At 44.1% G+C, this 20,993-nt stretch overlaps 1 protein-coding gene and 1 long non-coding RNA gene across 2 annotated transcripts in view; one reads left to right on the forward strand and one right to left on the reverse strand.

The window, feature by feature from the left end:
• The window catches only part of SERPINE2 (serpin family E member 2), a 48,961-nt gene extending 31,716 nt beyond the window's left edge, over positions 1 to 17,245 (reverse strand). Inside the window, exon 1 of the mRNA XM_090051934.1 lies at positions 17,156 to 17,245. The gene's annotated coding sequence lies outside the window, so the exon portion shown is untranslated. The remainder of the gene's footprint in view (positions 1 to 17,155) is intronic.
• Positions 17,246 to 17,302: 57 nt separating this feature from the next.
• Positions 17,303 to 20,775, forward strand: LOC149862886 (uncharacterized). Its single transcript, XR_016442994.1, has 2 exons — positions 17,303 to 17,692; positions 18,415 to 20,775. It is a non-coding gene; the product is annotated as an uncharacterized LOC149862886 (long non-coding RNA).
• The last annotated feature ends 218 nt before the right edge of the window (positions 20,776 to 20,993 follow it).

A 20,993-nucleotide genomic window follows, 5' to 3' on the forward strand; every position in this document is an offset into this window, starting at 1 on the left:
GTCAGCCTTCCTCTCTGGAGCAGACAGCCCATCCCAGGGCTGCAAAACATCTGGGATGCAGGCAGACTCAGATTTAACTTAAAGCAGGAAAAGGTCTAGGACAGAAGTTACATAAACCTATTTGACCCAAATCAATTAAGTATGATACTACATTCAACCAATTTATCTTAAACCAGTTTCAGCTATTTTGAAACAGGCTTATGTGTACTGAACTTATGTTCTGTTACAGGTTTAAACCATATTCTGATCACTTAAGTCAGCTTGTGTGTAATGTCTGTCCCTAGCCATGGAGGTCAAAGGAATGGTTTCAGACTACCAATTACAGACTGCAGCCAGCATTTCACATGCCCTACCCCTGTATATGGGAATCTGGGACTGATGCCTCTCTCTCTCTCTCATCACCAGCTTAAAGCCCTTTAGCCCCAGAACATTTCTGAGCTGTGAGAGACAGAAGCTTCCCACCTTTACATACCTGGCAGGGAATGGGTTTAAGGGACATAGGCAACAAAAGGAGTGTTAAAAACAAACAAAAATACAAACAACCCCCAAAATGAAAAGATAAACAAACAAAAACAAAACCTCCACACATCTTACACAGGACTCCCCCACAACCATGGAGGCTGTTTGGGAAAGGAGATGGAAGTAATAGACTTTTGTAGTTCAGGAAAAAGCAGTTTAGTTGTAGAATTAATCCCGGTCAGAGAAAGCAAGCTGAGCTGAAAAGCAGCCCCCCCCCGGTCAAAGAAAATCCATAAGCTACAGGGAAAGGATTCATCCTAGACAACCATCATAAAAGAATGCTTCAGTGACAGAGAAATGCATTTAAGATTTTTTATTCTTTCTCAAAATCTCTCTCGAAAAAGGAACCTATTTCAGAACATTATGCAAGGTCCTTGGGCACCAAGATTCTCTTCAAGGGAACCTGATGTCTGGGTAATTATAAAACAGAAGGCTTTTGCCTCCAATTGTGAATTCTGAGCACACTTAAACTATAAGGGCATTTTGAGGTCAGCCTTGAAGGCCTAAAGTATTTGGATCATCTGGCTCCCTTTTTGAGGGGAACATGATACGAGAACTGGTGACCAGGGATTATACCAGAGGTATCAAAGGAGAAAAAAGAAAGCCATCCTGCTGCATCCTACTGAGAACCAGGAAATGATAGAGCACATGGCCTAGCAGACGGGGACTTGACATGGCAGTCTTGGGTGCTCAGTCTATATCACAGTTAATTAGAACCCTTCTGGAATAGCAAAGCTCATGCAGTGACATCTGTGCTAGCACCTTACCCTTTAGAATTCATTTTAGTTGTAATACAGGCTGCATCGGCATACCAAATACTTTACTTCCAATTAAATATTTTTATAAAAGCTTATAGTGCTGAAAGTAAAGAACCAGTTTTATTTTTTTGTATAACTGATGATCTTTCCTGCAAGATTTAACATGCACAAATATTTGTCTGAAAGGCTGGATGCACTGCAGACCATGGTTGTTCCTACAGAGTAGAAAGACCAGTCTCTACTCTAATGGTTCTCAGTGTTTTCAGGGTCAGAGAACCCCACTACCACTTTTTTCATCCCTGGCTCAGAACCACTGTTGATACTGCTTCAGCTTACCTTAGTGCTTCTCAACCAGGTTCTGCTGCCTCATGAAACTCTTCCGCATGCCTGCTGAACAGCCAGCCTAGGAAGGGCTGGGCCCCATGAACATGCTCCTCTTCATTACGGCTCTCAAATTAGTCTCAAGCAGGCAGCATAGTTGTTGTGTAGCCCTTCTTGTCAAGTCCCCAACCATCACCCTCTCATCCACTTCTGTTTCTGGAAGGAGCGTCGGGGGAGAAAGGGACAACACAGCATGAGGCAGCTTTGCTGCTTGTTTGAGGCTTATTAGAGAGTCCTGGTGCATAGGATTGTTCTTTCCACAGTTCAAGACTTTGCACTTGTCCTTACTGAACACCTCATGACATTTCTTTTGGTACAAAACCCCAATCTGTTGAGAACCGTCTGAATCCTAGCCCTACCCTCCAGCGTATCTACTATTTCCCCCAGCCTGGGGTCATCCGCAAACTTGCTGAGGGTGCACTCTATGCTATCTTCCATGTTGTTGATATTGAACAAAACTGGTCCCAGGACCAACCCCTGGGGCACTCCACTTGATACTGGCTGCCACCTAGATTTCAAGCTATGGACTACTATCCTCCCCACCCAATGCTCCAGCCAGTTTTCTATCTACCTTACAGTCCCATTCATCCAACCTGCACTTCCTTAGCTTGCTTGCAAGACAGTTGTGGGAGACCACATCAAAAGCCTTGCTAAAGTCGAGTAATATCATGACCATTGGTTTCCCCGCATCCACAGAGCCAGTCATCTCATCATAGAAGGCAATCAGGTTGGTCAGGCACAACTTATCCCTGGTGAATCCATGCTGACTGTTCCTCATCACCTTCTCCAAACACTTAGAAATGGATTCCTTGAGGACCTTCTCCATGATTTTTGCAGGGACTAAGGTGAGGCCAACTGGTCTGTAGTTCCCTGGATCCTCCTCCTTCCTTTTTTCTTAAAAATGTGCATTATATTTGCCCTTTTTCAACTGTACAGGACCCCTCCCAGTTGCCATGAATTTTCAAAGATGATGGCCACTGGTTCTGCAAGCACATCAGCCAACACCTTCAGGTGCTTCCCATCAGGCCCCATTGACTTGTACACGTCTAGCTTCTAAATAGTCCCTAACCTGCTCTTTTGCCACAGGTGACTGCTCACCTGCTCCCCAAACCATGCTGTCAGGTGTAGTAGTTTGGGAGCTGACCTTACCTGTGAAGACTGAGGTGAAAATGGCATTGAGTACTTCAGCCTTTTCTGCACACTTCCTCTGACCTTTCTCTTGTTGCTGACATACTTGTAGAAACTCTTCCTGTCACCCTTCAAGTCCCTTGCTATCTGCAACTCCAGTTGCATTTTGGCCTTCCTGATTCCATCCTTAATAAGCCCATTGGATGGAAAGAGCTATAAACCAATCTCCCTTCTGTGCATTCTATACAAGCTACTGGAATCCCTCATTCATGCCCAAATCTACCACATAATTGATCCACAGCTGTGTAAGAAGCAGGCTGGTTTCAGACACAGGACAACATTGGAGCACGTAACTCTCCTTACTCAAGACACTGAAGAGAGCTTTGAGGCTAGGGAAAAGGTTGATGCTGTCCTGGCAGACCTCACTGCTACATATGACACTGTCTGGCTCTATGGCAAGGGCAGACAAAATACAGCCCACCAAGCACTTCTGTCCGGCCCACGGGACCCCCCAACAAATTGTGCTGGGTTGGGCAGCATGTGGGTGTGAGGGAGGATGGGGGAGTGTAAGGACCCTCCCCTATGCTTCTCCTATAGCGCACAGCCCTGACAGGTAGTAGCAGCAGCAAGCAGGCCTCTCAGGGAGCAGGGTCCCAACAAAGCAGAGCTCTGGCCAGTGTTGCACATCAGGGCAAGGTGTGTAGCCTCCCCCCAGCTGTCTATTGCTAGTGCTCCCTGTCACTCCCGTGCAGCCCATGCACTAGCACAGCAGGGAGGCACATGCTGGAGCCAGGTGCCTTCCCTGCTGAGGCTGCACAGCACCGGAGAAAAGCCCCACAGGCTGGAGCTGCCTGCCTTCCACCCTCTCCCCCCCTCCTGGGGAGTGCACCTGGGACTTCCCTCCCCTACAGTACAGCCCCGGTAGGAAAGGCAATGGGCTTCACCTGCAGGGCTTCTGTCCTATGCTGCGCAGCCCCAGAAGAGAAGGCACCTGGCTCCAGAACATGGGGCTTCCCTCCCTGCTGTGCGAGTGCAGGGACTGCACCAGCAATACAGGCAGCCTGGGGGAGGCTGCGCACCTTGCTGCGATGTGCAGTATTGGCTGCAGCCATGTCCTGACACCTATGACCCAAGTACCCCGCCTGCTGCTGTACCATGAAGGGCCACCTCCCCCCCCCACACCCACACCTTCCTCCCACAACATCCCACATACACACAACCCCCCGCACACACACCCTCACATCCTGCCACATACCCCTCCCTATACACACCCACACCACACACCCTCCTCAGACGCCCAACAGGTGAACTATTGCTCAGATATCTCCCACCTGCAGGTCTCTCTTGAAAAAGTGGTTTGTCCTGGACTAGGATAACTGTTGCATGCCAATTGAAACCATCCATTTTTAACTTCTCTCCATTTTTACTCAGGATCATCATTACCCCATGTACTTTCAGTTCAGCACAGAGGTAGAAAGACGAGAAAAAAGCTCCCAAAATGAAAATAAACTTGCAGTCTGACAGACACAGAACTCCCCAATATCAAACAATTAATAAGTTATACATAAACTATACTTTAATTTTTTTTTTCTTACGCTGCATGACTACCCAGAGAACAAGTATTTCAGAGATAACTCCGCAAGTGAAACTGAATATAGCAAGTGTCAGCTATACAAACACACAAAGATATATTACATACCACATCTGGCTTCTTCATTTACGTGTAAATACTGCCAACTTGAATTTATATCATTTAAAAAAAAAAAAAAAAAAAAAGTAATTTCTATTAGTATGCATGCCCTTGAATTCTTCCATCCCCCCCCACTAGTAGTATAAGACCATCATGTATTGCCGTGTTTAAAATGCATCTTTAAACTGGTGGAGGGAAGGTGTCCTCATGGGAGTCCCATTCAACAGGGAGACCCAACCCAAATAAAATTAATTGTACATTAAAAATAGAAATGGGGAAGTAGTATTTCACATTTTTTTCATTTATGCTACCCACGGTTTTCAATAATGTAAATAGAAACACACACTTAAGTTGTATTTTTAAACATAATATGGTCCCTTTAAACAAACCATGTTTGTTATTCACAAGCATTTCTATAACACTATGAATAGTTTGGGGGCATAAAGAAAACATGAAGTAGTCAGCCTGTCTGTAATAATTTGAAGTTGCAGATTTTTAAAATAATATAAACAGTCACCATGCAGTAACGTTCCTGGGCTCTACAGCAAAGCTACAGCACGTGATTTGGGATCATCCTAGTAGAACAAGAATCCAGATACCTGGAATCTGGCAAACTGGTTCAGAACATTGATCCATCAGATTTCTTGTGTGGCCTGAAGTAAGACATTTTTGTAATGTTACATTAAAGATTGAGAACTTCTACAACTAAGGTATTTACATGGCACCATAAACTGATTAGAATACGGATAGATTAAAACATAAAAGGAATGGGAATAACCTGGGGAGGAAGTTCAGACAAGTAGGTATTGTATCACTCTGGATTCAATATACCTAACTGGCCATGAAAGGAAAAGAATATAATTTCTAATCTCTCCATCTATTCTGATTTTTTAACACCCTTCTTCCTCTGTAATGCCCTCCACCAAACAAAAAACCAGTTAGGATTAAGAAAAAAATCTTCTGGAGAAAGTATTTTTCCACTGAACACCAAATATTATACAAGTTAAAGACATTGAGTGAATAATCCAACAGTGCTAGATTTGACCATTATATGCCAGAAAGTATGAAGTTATCCATATTTTTATATAAATAATTTAAATTATGAAATTACATTTAATTGCAGACATTGGGGTACTAAGCCTACAAGATTTTTTTGCCACAATTCTACATCTTAGGGTTAAGAGAGATATTTTGATCTCAGAGAGAAGAAAACTTGCGTCCTAATCTGACCTCTGCTATAGGCTTCCCACTGTGATGTCTTTCAAGTTTTTAGTTTCCACATTTTATAGGAGGGGGAGGTGTCCATTTCTTTGACAAGCTGCAAAGCCAAATTAGTTAAACTGGCTGGAAGATGCTGTGAGTTCAAAAGACTACTGCTGTGAATGAGAAGTCTGGACCTGGTACCAGACCAAGGCTTGACTGATCTAAGAGGAAATTTAAATTATAGAGTACATAATTTTTCCTACTTAAGATGCTGCAAGCTATCCCATACTTCATATTATATTCCATCAACATCTTATTATCTTTAAGGATTCAGACCATACTTACAGAACTAGCTTCATACAGTTTTGAAAAACTAAGAGAGAGTTTTATTCTACAAAAATAACTTCATCGAATCATAGAATCAATGAGTCAGAAGGGACCTAGACAGATCATCTAGTCCAACCCCCTGCCATGGGCAGGAAGGAACACTGGAGGTGGGGGGGTCATAAGACCCCAGCCAGGTGCCTATCCAGTCTCCTCTTGAAGATTTCCAGGGAAGGTGAGAGCACCACCTCTGGGAAGCCTGTTCCAGGCTCTGGCCACCCTTACAGTAAAATAGTTCTTCCTAATATCTAACCTAAACCTATCCTCCCTCACCTTGTGGCCATTGTTCCTGGTGACTCCAAGGGGGGCCCTGGTGAACAGACTTTCCCCAAGTCCCTGGTGCTCGTCCCTGATAAAGTTGTAGGCAGCCACAAGATCCCACCCCAGTCCCCTCTTGCAGAGACTGAAGAGATTCAGGTCCCTCAGCCTCTTCTCATAGGGCTGGCCACAGAGGCCCTCAACCATATGAGTGGCCCTCCTCTGGACCCTCTCCAGGTTCTTCACGTCCCTCTTGAAGTGCAGTGCCCAGAACAGGACACAGTACTCCAGCTGCGGCCTGACCAGCGCCGCATAGATGGGGAGCAAGACCTCTCTGGACCTGTTAGTGATGCCCCTGTTGATGCAGGACAGGGTACGGTTGGCTGCAGGACAGGGTGCAGTTGGCTTCCAAGTCAAACAGCACCTGGAACAATTCTGTTATATTCTGTACAGAAGCAGAGTTCACCTTTGTACAAACTTATCAGTGTCCAGGACTAGGACACATGAAACACAAGATAAAGACAGCATTTGTAACTGCAATATGATCTTTATCAAGTTTTTATCAAGTGACACCTGTGGCCATAAAGGTATGCCAGCAAGAGTTTTAAGTCAGCTTTCATCTACTTGTTAAAATAGATCTGATTAGAAACAAATTAAGAGTGCTTTGCATATATACCCTTTACAGTCATTCACTACGAAGGATCCTAATCATTAGTAAATTTTTAAAAGTCCTGAAGCTTAGCTATTAGGCCAAGAATACAATATTTTGTGTACAATGTAAACAATTCAGATGTTCAATTCTGATATGAAAAAGTCTGGCAAATTACCATTCTGTAAAACTCTCCATAATAGCAAGTTGACAGACATAATAAGAGTCAAATTCTGCTCTCAATACCACTAGTTTACAGCCAGAATAACTTCACTGGTAGGCACTCTTTTACATTCAAAAGAAGCCTCAAACATTTGTCTCTAGAGAGACTATGGCAGTTTCTGAACTGTATTTCAAGCTTCACTAAAGCAATACGTTCCAACAGCAGAGTCCCAAAAGATTGTACAGCTGTCACAAATACTACTGGCATGATAGGAATAGAGATTAGCTAGCTAACTTACTTTTAGAGCACTCAAGGTTTTAAGATGACCTGTAAAGGAAAACAGAAAATTGTATATGCACGCTTTGTCTTGTTAGTCTGCAGAACCTGTCTGAAACGTACTCGCTCCCTTGCTTTTAAAAACCAAACCAAGCAAACTGTGGTTAACTGTCAAAACTCCAGCTTGTCCTCAGTGAGGAATCAGAGGCATGAAATCAAGAGTCCTTTCTTGGATATTTAAAGATGCTTTCTGACAAAGTTTCCAAGCTTTGGTAGTTAAAAGCACTACACACAAACTGATCACTTTCTTTTAAAAATGTGAATAAATTTAATTTTCCTTTTAATCAATTCAGTTCCCCATATTTCAGAAGGGCAAGACCTGAATTCCCACTATAAAAGCAAATCCACCCAACATCTTGCACATCTACTTCATCTGTCATAAAAAGATGAAACTGCATAAATCTCCTCTCTTCTTTTCATTGTGCAGATCAGTTTTTACAGACACCAGTGTTACAGCATTGAGAACCTATCCAGAGCCTTCCACCCCCTTCCAGATGCAGCCAGGCTAGTGAAGACAAAGTCAGGTGAGGTTTCCGCTTAGCCTTCTGTGGACAAGGCTGAATAAACATTCATTAGGACATATTTACAATTTGTTATACATGGATTTTGAACTAGGTTACATGAACCCTGATTTTGTATATGCTCATAAGTGAGGACCAAGTGTAATTAATGGACCAAAAAGTCTCAAGGGGAAGAGCCTGGCTGCCAAGGTCAATGTTATATGTTCAACAAATTTCTGAAGCACAGTAACCTAGTTCAGGTATGCAGCTTGCCACAGCGAATACACAAAACCATAAATTTCCCCGAGTTTCCCCTGAATATTGGTACATCATTTGTTAGTGCTATCACCTAAGAAGGGAGGTTTTTGCTATGCAAAGTGAAGATTTTTGTTATTTCATCTAGTCCGTCCTGAGCACAACATACAACAGCACTTTTTTGGTGTGGAGAGGGAGGGGAGAAGAAGAGGAGAGGGGAGGAAGAGGGGGGAGGTAATGATAGATTTCCCCTTCAGAACCTAATCAGGTCTGTTGTCCCTGATGGCATTCCAAAAACGACATGTTGAGAACAAGTGGCAGTAGCTTGGCGTTTCAGACTCATCAAGATTTAAATATGGAAAGTCACATTTTTATATGACAAAATGTTAGCACATCATCCTACATAAACTTTCCCTAACATCCTTTCACTCCACATCCCTGTGCAGATAAGATGCACCCCTGACCTCTCCCTTGGCACTACCAGGGAACAGATTTAAGCCAGGACACAGGACAGCTTGCTCCTTATATTCCACAAAAGCACAGGCTAAGAGATGGTTGTAAACTTTCAGACCATGGACAGCAGATGAGAAGCACAGATAGTTTCTAATAAATAAATACTGCTGCAAATCAATTTATAAGATCATTCTGTGCTCTACTTTTCAGAGAGCTAAACAAAGGATCTTCAAAACAGAGAAGAGCTTTTGCAGAATATTTACATCAAGGCCCAGGCTTATAAAGGAAAAATCGTCTTCTAAATCCAACTAAAGAATCACTTAGACTATCCTTTTGTAGACTCTCTTCACTTCATTGCACCAGTGTCAGAATCATAGAAAGTTAGAGTTAGATCATCCCAGCCAAAGCTTTGTCTACCCAGGTCTTAAAAATCTCTAAGGATGGAGATTCCACAACTTCTCTGCGTAGCTTGTTTCAGTGCCTCACAACCTTCCTAGTAAGGAAGTTTTTTTCTAATATCTAATCAAAACTTCCCTTGTTGCAACTTGAGACCATTGCTCCTTGTTCTGTCATCTGCCACCACTGAGAACAGTCTAGGCTTCCTCCTCTTTGTAACCCCCTCATCAGGTAGCTGAAGATTGCTATTAAATCCCCACTCAGTCCTCTCTTCTCCATACTATATAAAACCAGTTCCTTCAGCTTCTCCTCAGAAGTAACTCTGGCAGGATTCTGTTTGTACTAATAAACACTGATAAGCAGCCAGTTTACCTCACACTCAGACAGACAAGAAAAAATATTTCCATCAGTAATGATCAAAATTTACAGAAGGGAGACTCTAACAATGATCCCTCATCTCTTACAGCAACATTTCTCAACCCATGGGTCATGACCCAAAAGTGGGTAGCAACAGTATATAAAAAGGTTATGAACAAACTTTAAAAATGGATTCTTTTTTAAAGGAGAAAAATGTGGCAGACCGTGGCTCTTCCCTGGCAGGCTGGCATAGTTCCAGCCCCCCACACCAGGGAGGCTGGGAGGGGAGGAGCATAGTGAGCCACATGTGAGGGGCACAGGGTCAAGACTGGCCATCAATGTTTACAAAACAGCCCTAGTACCAAAAAAGTTGAGAACCACTGCCTTACAGGACAGTGGAGAAAGAGCTAGAGGAGCTACAGGAAAACAATGGGTGGCCTAATCACTGACTGGTCAGTTTAGCAATTAGATGCACTTCTGGCATGACTCATAAATTAAGCAATTAGCTGCTCTGGGTGCAGGAAGCAGGCTGGAGGAAGATAACCAGATACTTAAATAAACCCCTACCCAAAGACCGGGGCGGGGGGGAGGCCTTTCAGGCTCTAGTTCTCAGGGGTCCCATCTCTCCCCATGTTCCCAGAGCTCTGGGACCGCAGAGCCTATTTTAGTCCCTGCCCACCAAGCTCCTTCCTGATGAATGAAAAGAGTGATTTAAAGCAGGGATGATTTATGAATATATACTTTTTATATTTTGGCATATGATTTTTATAAACACAGTATACTGTCAATAATAAGTTGTCTATTCCCCACAACCCTAATTTTGCACAGTCCTGAAAACTTAAACCAATAAAAACTGAAATTGATGTTTATTTTTAAGCATTTATTTCGGTGGCCAGAATGATAAAAAAATAAAAATAGCGTTCTGCCAAGCCTACTCATAAGAAATGTGCCACAGCCTTCTGACCATATTCACTGCCTTCCGCTGGACTCACTCCAATTTGTCCCTAGCCTTTTTGTGGTGGGGCCCCCCCAAAATTGGACGTAGTACTTCAGACATTGCCACCCCAGCGCCAAATAGAGGGGAATAATCACTTCCCTTGATCTTCTGGCAATACCCCTACTAAGGCAGCCCAACATGCTGTTAACCTTCTTTGCAATAAGGTCATGCTGTAGGTTCATGTTCAGCTTATTGTCTGTCCACTGTAACCTTCAGGTCCTTTTCTGCATTGTTGCTGTGTAGTCAGTCAGTCCTCAGTCTGTACTGGTGCATGGAATTGTTCCATCCTCAGTTCAGGAATTTGCACTTGGCCTTATTGAACCTCATGATATTTCTTTTGGTACAAACCTTCAATTTGTTGAGATCTCCGAATCCTAGTCCTACCCTCCACCATATCTACTACTCGCCCCAGCTTGGTGTCATCCACAAACGTGCTGAGGGTGCACTCCATCCCATCCTGCAGGTGACTGATGAAGATACTGAACAAAAAGCACAGAACCTACCCCTGGGGCACTTCACTTGATACAGGCTGCCAACTAGACAATGAGCCATTGATTACTCCTCTTAGAAAACTGGCTGGATCATCATGTTCAATCAACTGTTCAGTCAATTAATCCAAACCACACTTCCTTAGCTTGCTTATGAGAGTGTTGTGGGAGACCATAGCAAAAGGTTGAGAGGCGACCTGGTGGCTGCCTATAAGTTCGTCAGGGGGGCACAGAAGGGAATTGGTGAGTATTTATTCACCAAGGCGCCCCCGGGGGTTACAAGAAATAATGGCCACAAGCTGGAGGAGAGCAGATTTAGATTAGATATTAGGAGGAACTTCTTCACAGTTCGAGTGGCCAAGCTCTGGAACGGGCTCCCAAGGGAGGTGGTGCTCTCCCCTACCCTGGGGGTATTCAAGAGAAGGTTGGATGTGTATCTAGCTGGGGTAATGTAGGCCCAGCACTCTTTCCTGCTTATGCAGGGGGTCGGACTCGATGATCTATTGAGGTCCCTTCCGACCCTAGCATCTATGAATCTATGAATCTATGAATCTATGATTGCTAAAATCAAGGTACACCACATCCACTAGTTAGAGCCAGTCATCTCATCACAGAAGGCAATCAGGTTGGTTAGGCATGACTTGCCCTTGGTGAATCCACGCTGCCTGTTCCTCATCACCTTTTCCTTCAAGTGCTTAGAAATTGATTCCTTGGACTGAAGTGAAGCTGACAGGTCTGTAGTTCTCCTGATCCTTCTTATTCAGTCCTGCTTATTTTGTTTTAATAATAAAAAGCTAATAAACTAAATACATCCACTCAGTCTTTCATCTTCTACTTCACCTTCCACACTACTGAATTCTATACTTCAGCCTTGTGAAATCAGTACAAAACAATTACCAGTCTAGATACAAAAAGAAAATGAGTGGTATTCTCATTTAACATCTTATTTCTGATGAGCAACTAACTTGCCCCAGACAATCAACTTTTGCAACGCTAGTGTGACTGACTTGCAGACGCACTATTTTGCAATGTGGATTGCAAAAAGCACTTGTCTCCCAGAAATTACTACACACTCCCCACTTGACAATAATTTTAAAAGGTCTAAGCCTATGTACTTTTTCATGAAGATAAGAATTTATTTACCAATTTTTAAAGGTAGAAATTTACACCTAGTTTGTAATCAATTGTCTTTTTTTCTTTCCTAGTATATAACAGTTTCAACCAGTAGAGGGTGTGCTTGAACATATAAGGGGACTTCTACTTGTCCACATATATTTCACGCCTGGAACAAATTCACACTATTCTGGAAATAAGAGAATTATTTCTGTAAACTTATTTCTATAACAAAATTCTCTCCCCACCTTGCAGTATTAAAACATTTGGTATGCTAGTATTTAAGAATGGTAGGTTCTTCCAAATGACTTTCCCCCTCAAAGCCAAAAGAAAATGCATTCTATGCATAATTCCTAATAGCACAATTTTCAACTTGTTTGTTTAAAATTGGTTGATGGTGCATATAAGTTGGCCAAACTAGATTATTGTTAGATATAATTTTAAATTAGTCTGATAATATTTGCTGTGGACTTATTCATGGATTTATAGTTTGTGAAAAGAACCGTCTACAGCACTTTAAAGACTACAGAGAGGATGAATCTATTTCACCTTTTTCCTCATCAAGTAAGTCTTGGACACTGAATTCTGCCAGTGCCTAGTCCAGTATAGTAGTCTATTAACAAAATAAATCCTTTCTGGTTGCATTTGAATGTTCCCTTAATAAACTGCAAACTTGTATAATAAAGAATGTTTATGCATGCTTGTAATCAGACCATTAAGATTGTCTAGACTATACTCCAAGAAGAAAGCCTCCAATGAGACAAGCTTTTTAAATCTGTTGAAGTATACTAATTTCAAGTTTGTGACTAGATACCTCTAAACAAGATACTGCATGTTTTACCTGTAGCAAAATTTGTTCCAATCAAGCCTGCACCCTCTACAAACTGTTCTTTCAGTGATAAACTTCAAAATGAACATGTACCTTCAGTCCAATCACAAAGTACACACAACTGGATCTGACTTGTATTAATAAACTGGTTAAGGATAGAATGAACTCAGCAAATACTTACCTTTTCACTTTCTAAGTTATGTTTACATGACCTCTAACAATTACTATGTACAGAGGCTTAGTTTCAACTGAGAGAATAGCTATAGCTTCCCCTCCTTGGTTTCCAAATACTAGGAACAGACCTGTTCACTGCAAGTCCCACTCTGCCTCATCCATGCTCTGCCCGAGTGGCAGGGGCCAGATGGGGGAGGGGCAAGGAGGGGAGACTGGGCTAGGAAAAGCCACCGCACCACTTGACTGAACTGGGGGCATGGGGAAGCCACCCAGCACAGAGCCAAGCTTAAGCGGGCTCTCCCTGGGGTATCAGGGCAAAGACCCTATCTGCTCCTCCCACTAGAATCCCAAATATATTGAGCATGTGGGGGCTTTTCCCCACCGCACTGTCCCCTTGGCTCCCTGCACCAACAGCCAAGCAAAGGGAACAGTGCTGTTGATGTCCCCTTTCTCCTTCTCATACCACAGTCCTTGGAGTGAGAAGCAGGCAAGGGTTTGTCCTGCTGCTCCCCGAGACCAGGAACAAAGCAGAAGAGCAGCCACTGCAGGTGGAGGGAGACATGGGAGGGACTTTGCCCCCATGCTCCTTTTCCCCCATCCCTGATGAGTACAGGAAACAACTCAGCAGCTATCTGTACTGACTACTAAGGTCTCCAATTTCAATGAAGAGAATTCTTTTTAATAGTGCTTACATACCTTGATAACAAATATCCAAGCACCAGAAGACCCCAACAGATATTGACAATCCCCTTTTACAGCATCTTAAAAGATTATCATCAAGGTTGCCTAGCCACCTACTCAGTTTTGACTTGTAAGCTTTGCTTAAAATTAACAACCACAGCTAACTTCTACAAATAACTGTTGTTGCTCCCCATTTCTCACTCTTTCATCAATACCAAAAAGTCTTGACCTTTAATTTTCAAATTTTCCATGCACTGAATTCATTTATTCAGTCACCTTGCGCTCCTATTTTATATTGTTTCTTATTTTCTGTGCTTAAAAGATTCACTTGTTAGTTCAAAAAAAAAGTATGCAACTATGTTCTGGATCAGCAACATATGCCTCCAGATTTTTCCACCCTCCCCCAAATGCAACACTCCACTGCTGCGTATAGCAACTTACCTCTTGGGAGTAGTCACTACACTAAAATGCACACTTTTGGAGGAGCCAGTGACAACTTACAAGAACACAGAGGGCTGACAAAAGGGAAAAAAATCCCAGAACCATGGAGAGAATTAATTGCTTGGGATTCTTCATGAACATTTTTAGAAACATAATGCAAGTCTTTTTAAAGTGTCAGGACAGTAGAGCAATAAACAGTTACAGAGAATTTACAGTTTTGAGATCTCCAACTTGAAAGTAGCCCATTTTAACAAGCTAGAAGCATCACACTGAATTATTTCCAAATCCATGCATTGAGAAAAGTAACAACACTAATGCACATATTTGTTTCAACAGGAATTCGATCCTAGGACCATTACTACTATTTCAGCAGGAGGCCTAGTCTGAAAGGTAACTGTTATATACTGCCCCCCACCAAATGAAACCACTGGTAGTACTATAATTGAGACACTCTCAAATTAAGACTAGAAAGGGTTTTAATCAACTAAAAGGGTTTTTTGTTGTTTGTGTAGTTTTTTTGTAAGATGCCATCTCATCTTTTTGTAGCCCTGTACTGGTCTTCCGTTACTTCCTTTAAAATGTGTGAGAAGCAAGAATTAGATTAATATATTTTATTGGACCAACTGCAGAATCGGGATAGTTACACAAGCTTTCAAATGCAAGACATTCTTCACTAGAATCCTTGCCTTGCATATTTTCTGGACCATCACAACTACATAATCACTCTTGCACTATTTAAAACATCACCTTTGCCCAATTTTAACCCTTGCCTTTTCTCTTATTACCAGTTATCTTAAGTCAATTAAATGCAGCTGTCACCTATAAATGCATTTTTGGAAAAGAAAAGTTCATTTAGAGAAGGTCCAACATGGAAAGCGAAACTTACATTTTCTCCCACTCATGTTTCATTTCTCAGAGTAGAAGACAGAGAGACAATGACTGAATGACTGCTCCAGAAGTTAAAACTAAAGGAAGAATGTTTAACTGAACTGTCATAGGGTAGAGATCCCACACACCTCTGAACCTTACAGAGGTAAGAATTCACCCAGTTTAGGATGAAGCTTTAGGCCTAACCTTGTAATGTGGTATCTTGCATTAAAAGGGTCACCTTCAGTGCTTGTAGATACTCTTTCTTAATTGGATCACAGCACTGCTCTTAAGAAATCAAAGCATTTCAGCCATCACTGGACTGGACCATTAGCCTCTGCTCAGTCAAGCAGTTAAATATCGGCACTAAAACCCACATAAGAGCACAGAGTACTAGGCTTGGAGATTTAGCTTTGGGACATCAGATTCCTGGAAATTCAAAGCAAAACTGAGGGGGATGTAACCTATTCCAAAAATTCTAATCATACTACAGCTTATTTATGGTCCTATTTTTTGCATAACAATTTGTGCAACTGGATGGTAGTAAACACATGACCAAGTTCTTTAGAGTTCAGAATTTAGGATTGGGCTCTCATGGATTCAGTATGTCAATTCAGTTAAATGACACAATATTAATAAAATTACAGAAAACAATGCAAGATCGATGGGGCAACGAGCATGACTGTAATCCAGTGGTTCAGAAAGTCATCTGGGAAGGCCAAAGCTATGTTACGGTCATTGTTCCAAACACTTGTCATGAGTTTTACATCAAATGAACATTGGATAAAGATGGGATCCTGGAAGAAAGCACTTCCAGCCCCCGCCCCCCCCTGCAGCCAGGCAGTCCTTTTACTGTAAACCATCAAATTATTTAGCAGGCACTGCACATCTCACTTTTCAAAAGAGCATGCCTGCGAAGGGAGGGAGATGTCAGTTTCAACCCTCTCAGGCTGAGGAAGCTGTGGAACATCTTCTCTCCCTGGGTGAATGCTAAAAACGCTAGGCCAGTGGTTTTCAACCTGTGATCCATGGATGCCTGGGGGGCTGCAAATGATGTTTAAGGGATCTGCAAAAGATGACTATGATCCCAAATATATGAACACCCACACTTACAATTCAAAGGGGTCTGCACTTCCATTCAAAATTTTTTAGGGGTCTGCAAATGACAAAAGGTTGAAAACCACTACACTAACTCCTCATGGGTCAGTTCTTTCAAAGAAAGATAGAAGGTGCTCAAGCCTCTTTAGGAGAGTTTCAGGCAGTGAGTGGGTGGTAAGTGGACAAAAGCAGCACCAGCCTGAAGCCCCCACTCAGATGCTTACATTCGAGGGAGAAGGTGGGATTTTGGGCACGCCCCAGCATTTCACATTTCTTGTTGGTTCATTCTAAGCAGGTGAAGGTTTTGGGAGGCACCTTTGCCCTTCTGAAGCACCCAACTGTCCCCATGCATCAGAGGTGCCCAGACACCTAACTCCAGCCTTTGGAGTCCACCGAGGTTGGGAAAACACACGTGTTAGGCAGGGCTGCACCCACCTTGCAGATGGCCGGGGCCCTTATCCCACCAAGCCTGTCAGCAGGGCACCAGCAACCCACGGGCTGCTCGCAGCCACTAAGGCACCAGGACTGATCAAGTTTTCTTTCTTTTTCAAAGCCGCGGCCGAGGCGAGGCACGGGCGCCTCAGGCGGTCCGGGGCCGAGGTGATGCGAGGCTGGACCCGTGCCAGTAACAGCAGGAGAGAAAAGCCGCCCTAGAGCCGCCCAGGGCGCCCACGGGACCCGCAGGAAGCAGCACCCAGAGCAAGTGCGGGACCCCCAAGGCGCGGGGGCGTAGGGACCTCCGCTTGTGGCAGCGCCGGGAGCCGCGGGGACCGAGCTCGCCCCAAGCATGCCGCCCAGTCCGCGGAGAGCAGAGCAGGGCAGGGCAGGGCAGGACGAGGCCGGGCGCAAAGGAGAGGCCGCCCCGCCCTCCCGGCGGCAGCGGGATAGCGCCCAGCGACTCGGCTCCCGGCACCGCGGGTTCCGCGTCGACACTAGGGCTGCCCCCGCCCCGCCGGGGAACTCAGAGCGGGGCGGCCGCGCTCCCCCGCGCCCCGGCACGGGGCCTCCCTAGCGCCCGTCCCCACTCCCGCGCTCACCTCAGCTCCGGGCCGCCTCCGCCGCGTTTAAACCCTCAGCCCAGAAGAACCGCGCCGCGGCCGCCGCCCGCCCTTTATAGCCACGGCCAGCGCCCCGCCCCGCCCCCGCTTCTCCGGCAAGCCCCGCCCCCGCGGAGCCCCACCTCGCTCTGCCCCGCCCCGCGCCCAAGTCTGTCGCTGGGGCCGTCCGCGGCGCCGCCAGAAGGGGCTTTCCGCGCCCGCGAGCCGACCCGACCGTCCTACGCGCCCGGGCCAGTCGAAAGCGGTCTTGTGCCAGCCGTGCAGCCCTGGGCGGGCTCCTTCCGGGAGGAAGGCTTCAGGCTGGGCTTCTCCGGGCACCCGAGCCGCAGCCTTCGGAGCCCAAGTCCTGGCTTCCCTCCCAGCCGCCCGGCTCACGGCCTTCCTCCAGAGTCCCGAAGCAAAGCCACAGCGAGCAAAGGGACGGAAGCGGATGGGTTATGCCAAAGGTCCTGCCAGAGTACCTCTCCACAGACTTGTGAGAAAACTACGGAAGTAATCTGTAACGAAATAAGGGAGGTGAGGAGGTAGAACCTTAAACCGGTTTGTATTCTTCTCCCCATCCGTGACACGGTGGTACCCCAGTCCCTTAGAAGACAGGGAGCATCTGTCCGCCCTTTGCCAACACCTCTCTCATTGCTAAGGAAACCCTGTTCCAATTTTTCAACTTCCTGCCTGTGTAAGGAGCCACTCACCTCTGTCTTAAATTCCATTGCATCTGCTCGCCAGTAACAAACTCCTTTTCCCTAGTGGACACCAGCTTGTCACGGACTCCTCTCCCACCAAGAAGGAATTTCTTATCTTGCCTTAACCAGCCCCTCTGGTCATTTCCTCTCAGTTTGGTTCAGCAAGGTAGGATGAAGCACATCAAGATGTTGTAGTTACAGCACTCACCCAGGGTGTGTTTGTCACTTCAAGGAGTGCCCTGTCCCAGGCACTGTTGGAGCTGCCTGATTTTCTGATGGAAGAGGACTTGCCATTCCCTGGTAGTCACTTAACATTGCTCCTAAAACTGTAGCACTGTGAGAAGGGGGGACATATACAGGATAAATGCATATGAATTTTAACAGACTGACAGCTCAGGGGTGTCTTGTAAGTTGATGAAGCCCTGCTAGAGGGACTCCCAGCTAGCAAGCATCTTTTGGGTACACACAGACATCCTGTGGGCCTGGCAAAATGCAGCAGCTCTGGTTACATATTAGTACTATTTAAGTGACAGCTTTTGTTCTTTTTTTGGGCAGGGGTTTTACAGGCACAGCACAGAAGGGACAACCCACTGAGGAGTCAGACCCAGGTGCGTTAAACCACATTTCTGCCCTCAGGATTCTGCACTGCTCTGAAGACCCCAAATACCAGCCAGGCTGCCTGTGGGCTTTACCTCAGCCGAGAGCTACATAGAACCCCTGCAGCAGCATGCTACAGACTCTTCTTGCCATCTCTGCAAATGCCCTCACTCCCAAGACAAGACAGTGTTGCAGGATAGAGCTGCTTATGGTGGCAGGATAGAGCTGCTTCCACCACAAAGTTCATATGAGGTCCTAGAATTAGGGAACAGATATTTTCTTTTATTAGCAATAGCAACCAGTATGAAGAAGTGGCATCCTCTGAAAACAAGGATCCATTTCTCAGGCTGACAAAATACAAAAACTCTCTCCAGTCATAAATGCTGGTTCTCAAATTAATTTCAGTATAGACCATCACATGGATGTTACTCTACCCTTCCAAATTTGTTATGTAAACCTCTTCAGCTTCTATTCATGACTATTTTAGGATCTCTATGGAACACCACTATTAGGAGCATACTTTAAGTAGCCTTGACCATGCAATTCAGCTGTTGAGAATGAGGTAGAAGAGTCAGAACCTTGTGATGAGCCAGTTCTGTATTAACCACAAGTAAGAACCATGAAAGCAAAATGCCATTTTTGCCAATGTGCAGATCTGATTCCAACTGCTAGGTGCTAGATCACTCTCTGATATAAATACTGAAACACTGACCAGGGGAACAGTGTTTCACTCAAATTATCCTGAAATGATTTCCAATTTTATTTTAACTAGTTTTAGGTAGCACAGTTCCCAGCCCAGTGTAAATTAAGCCTCAGAGTTATGCTGCCATGAAGCAGCATTCTTTCTTCAACATTTACGTTGCCATGGCTCCCAGTCAGTATAAGCTCAAATAATTGAGGGCAGCCACCTCTGGCCTAGGTAAGCAATTATTTCCCAATACTTTTAATGGTCCAATATCACTGTACATGTATCCATTATAAAGCTAATGATTAATATCACTCAGGAAAGACCCAGATATCACTCCTGTTATTTATTTTATATTGATACTTACTGACTTGTAGACAGGTTAAAATTAATGAGACAAATGCAGAGATCCTAACTCCCACTGGATTCAGCAGGAGTTTTGTCTTTGTAAGGAAGGACCACAAGGTTTGGCTCTAACTGCATTACATGGTTTGGCTCTAACTGCATTAGATGTGCCTTGTTACTATTTGAATTTATTTGTGGGAAAAGTAGCTAAAAGAAAATAATAATGGGCACATCTACATGAGACATTTACTACGGAATTGCCTAATTAGCTCCACAGTAAAGTCACTGCATCTACATGTGTGGCCCTATTAGGCCACAGTAAAATTAATTAACTGTGCCATAAGTTAGTATATGTATATACAAGTACCATCCTGCAGCAGTGTTCTTTAAAGCAAAGCAGTGCATGTGTAGACACTGACATAGCTGGCTGGGATGTGAGGGTGTTTCAGCGTGGCAGCTGCCTGTTGACTAGCCCTTCACTGGAGCACACTTGTGCCCCAGCCAGCCTCCGCAGCATGTTGAGCTGAGTCAGAGCAGCCCTGGGCTGGCAGGCTGCCTGCCGCTCCACCCCGCAGACCCCATGCCATCTGGGGCTGCTCTGACTGGGTTTGATGTGCTGTGGTCCTGGGTGTACATGTAAATGTGGCATCTGAGAGCAATAAACTCTGGCGTGATAAGCACCAGAGTTTATTGTCTCTCATTAATTGTACATGTAGACACATCCAGTATGGATAATAGAAAATGTCGACTACAATTTGAATGTGCTCAGAAGCTGTACTTGGAACCAGACAGTTATTTTAGAAGGGGCCTCTTCATCCTGAAAGGACAGGTTTAACGTTATAGACAGCCACCAGTGAGGATACAGAAAATATCAGCAATATCAGAGCTAAAAATCTCTGGATGCAAATACAAACTTTTGGTGTGCTTTCTTGTATGGTTCAGTTTTAAAAAGGAAATTCAGAAAGAAAAAAAGTAAAAAAAAAGGAAAACCAACTCAACTGCAGTTAAGTCTAAAGCCTGACATCTTTGTTGTTCTTTTCATATTCAGCATATCACTATAGATTTGGAGGATGCTTTTTGTGTTGGCAGCCCCCTATTCAAAGTAAAAACACTTTCACACCCCCTATTAAAGTAAGAGTTAATTATGTATCAACAAGGAGCCTAAATCATTTATTTAGGAACATACATGTTTTGAGAAGCTGACGGAAAATAGCACCAGTGTATAAGCATTGGGGAAAAATGAGATTTTCTTTGATTTAGATTGTAATAAAATTTTCAGTACCTCACAATCACTTAAGTTCCTTTTATGACCCCATGGGCATCACAAGCCAGTGGCTAAAAACCCCTTATTTATATAACCTGCTCCCTTCAGATTGTCAACAAAAATGTGCATGGGTATACATACACCCCCCATTGCCACCAATAACAGCCATTTACTAAGTATAAATAAAAATCCAAGAGCATGCAATTGATCTAAAGCCAACACCATCACTTATTTTATATTAAT

Source organism: Crocodylus siamensis, chromosome 6 (assembly GCF_052110815.1).
Source record: "Crocodylus siamensis isolate JL-2025a chromosome 6, ASM5211081v1, whole genome shotgun sequence".
Taxonomy (NCBI): Eukaryota; Metazoa; Chordata; order Crocodylia; family Crocodylidae; genus Crocodylus; species Crocodylus siamensis.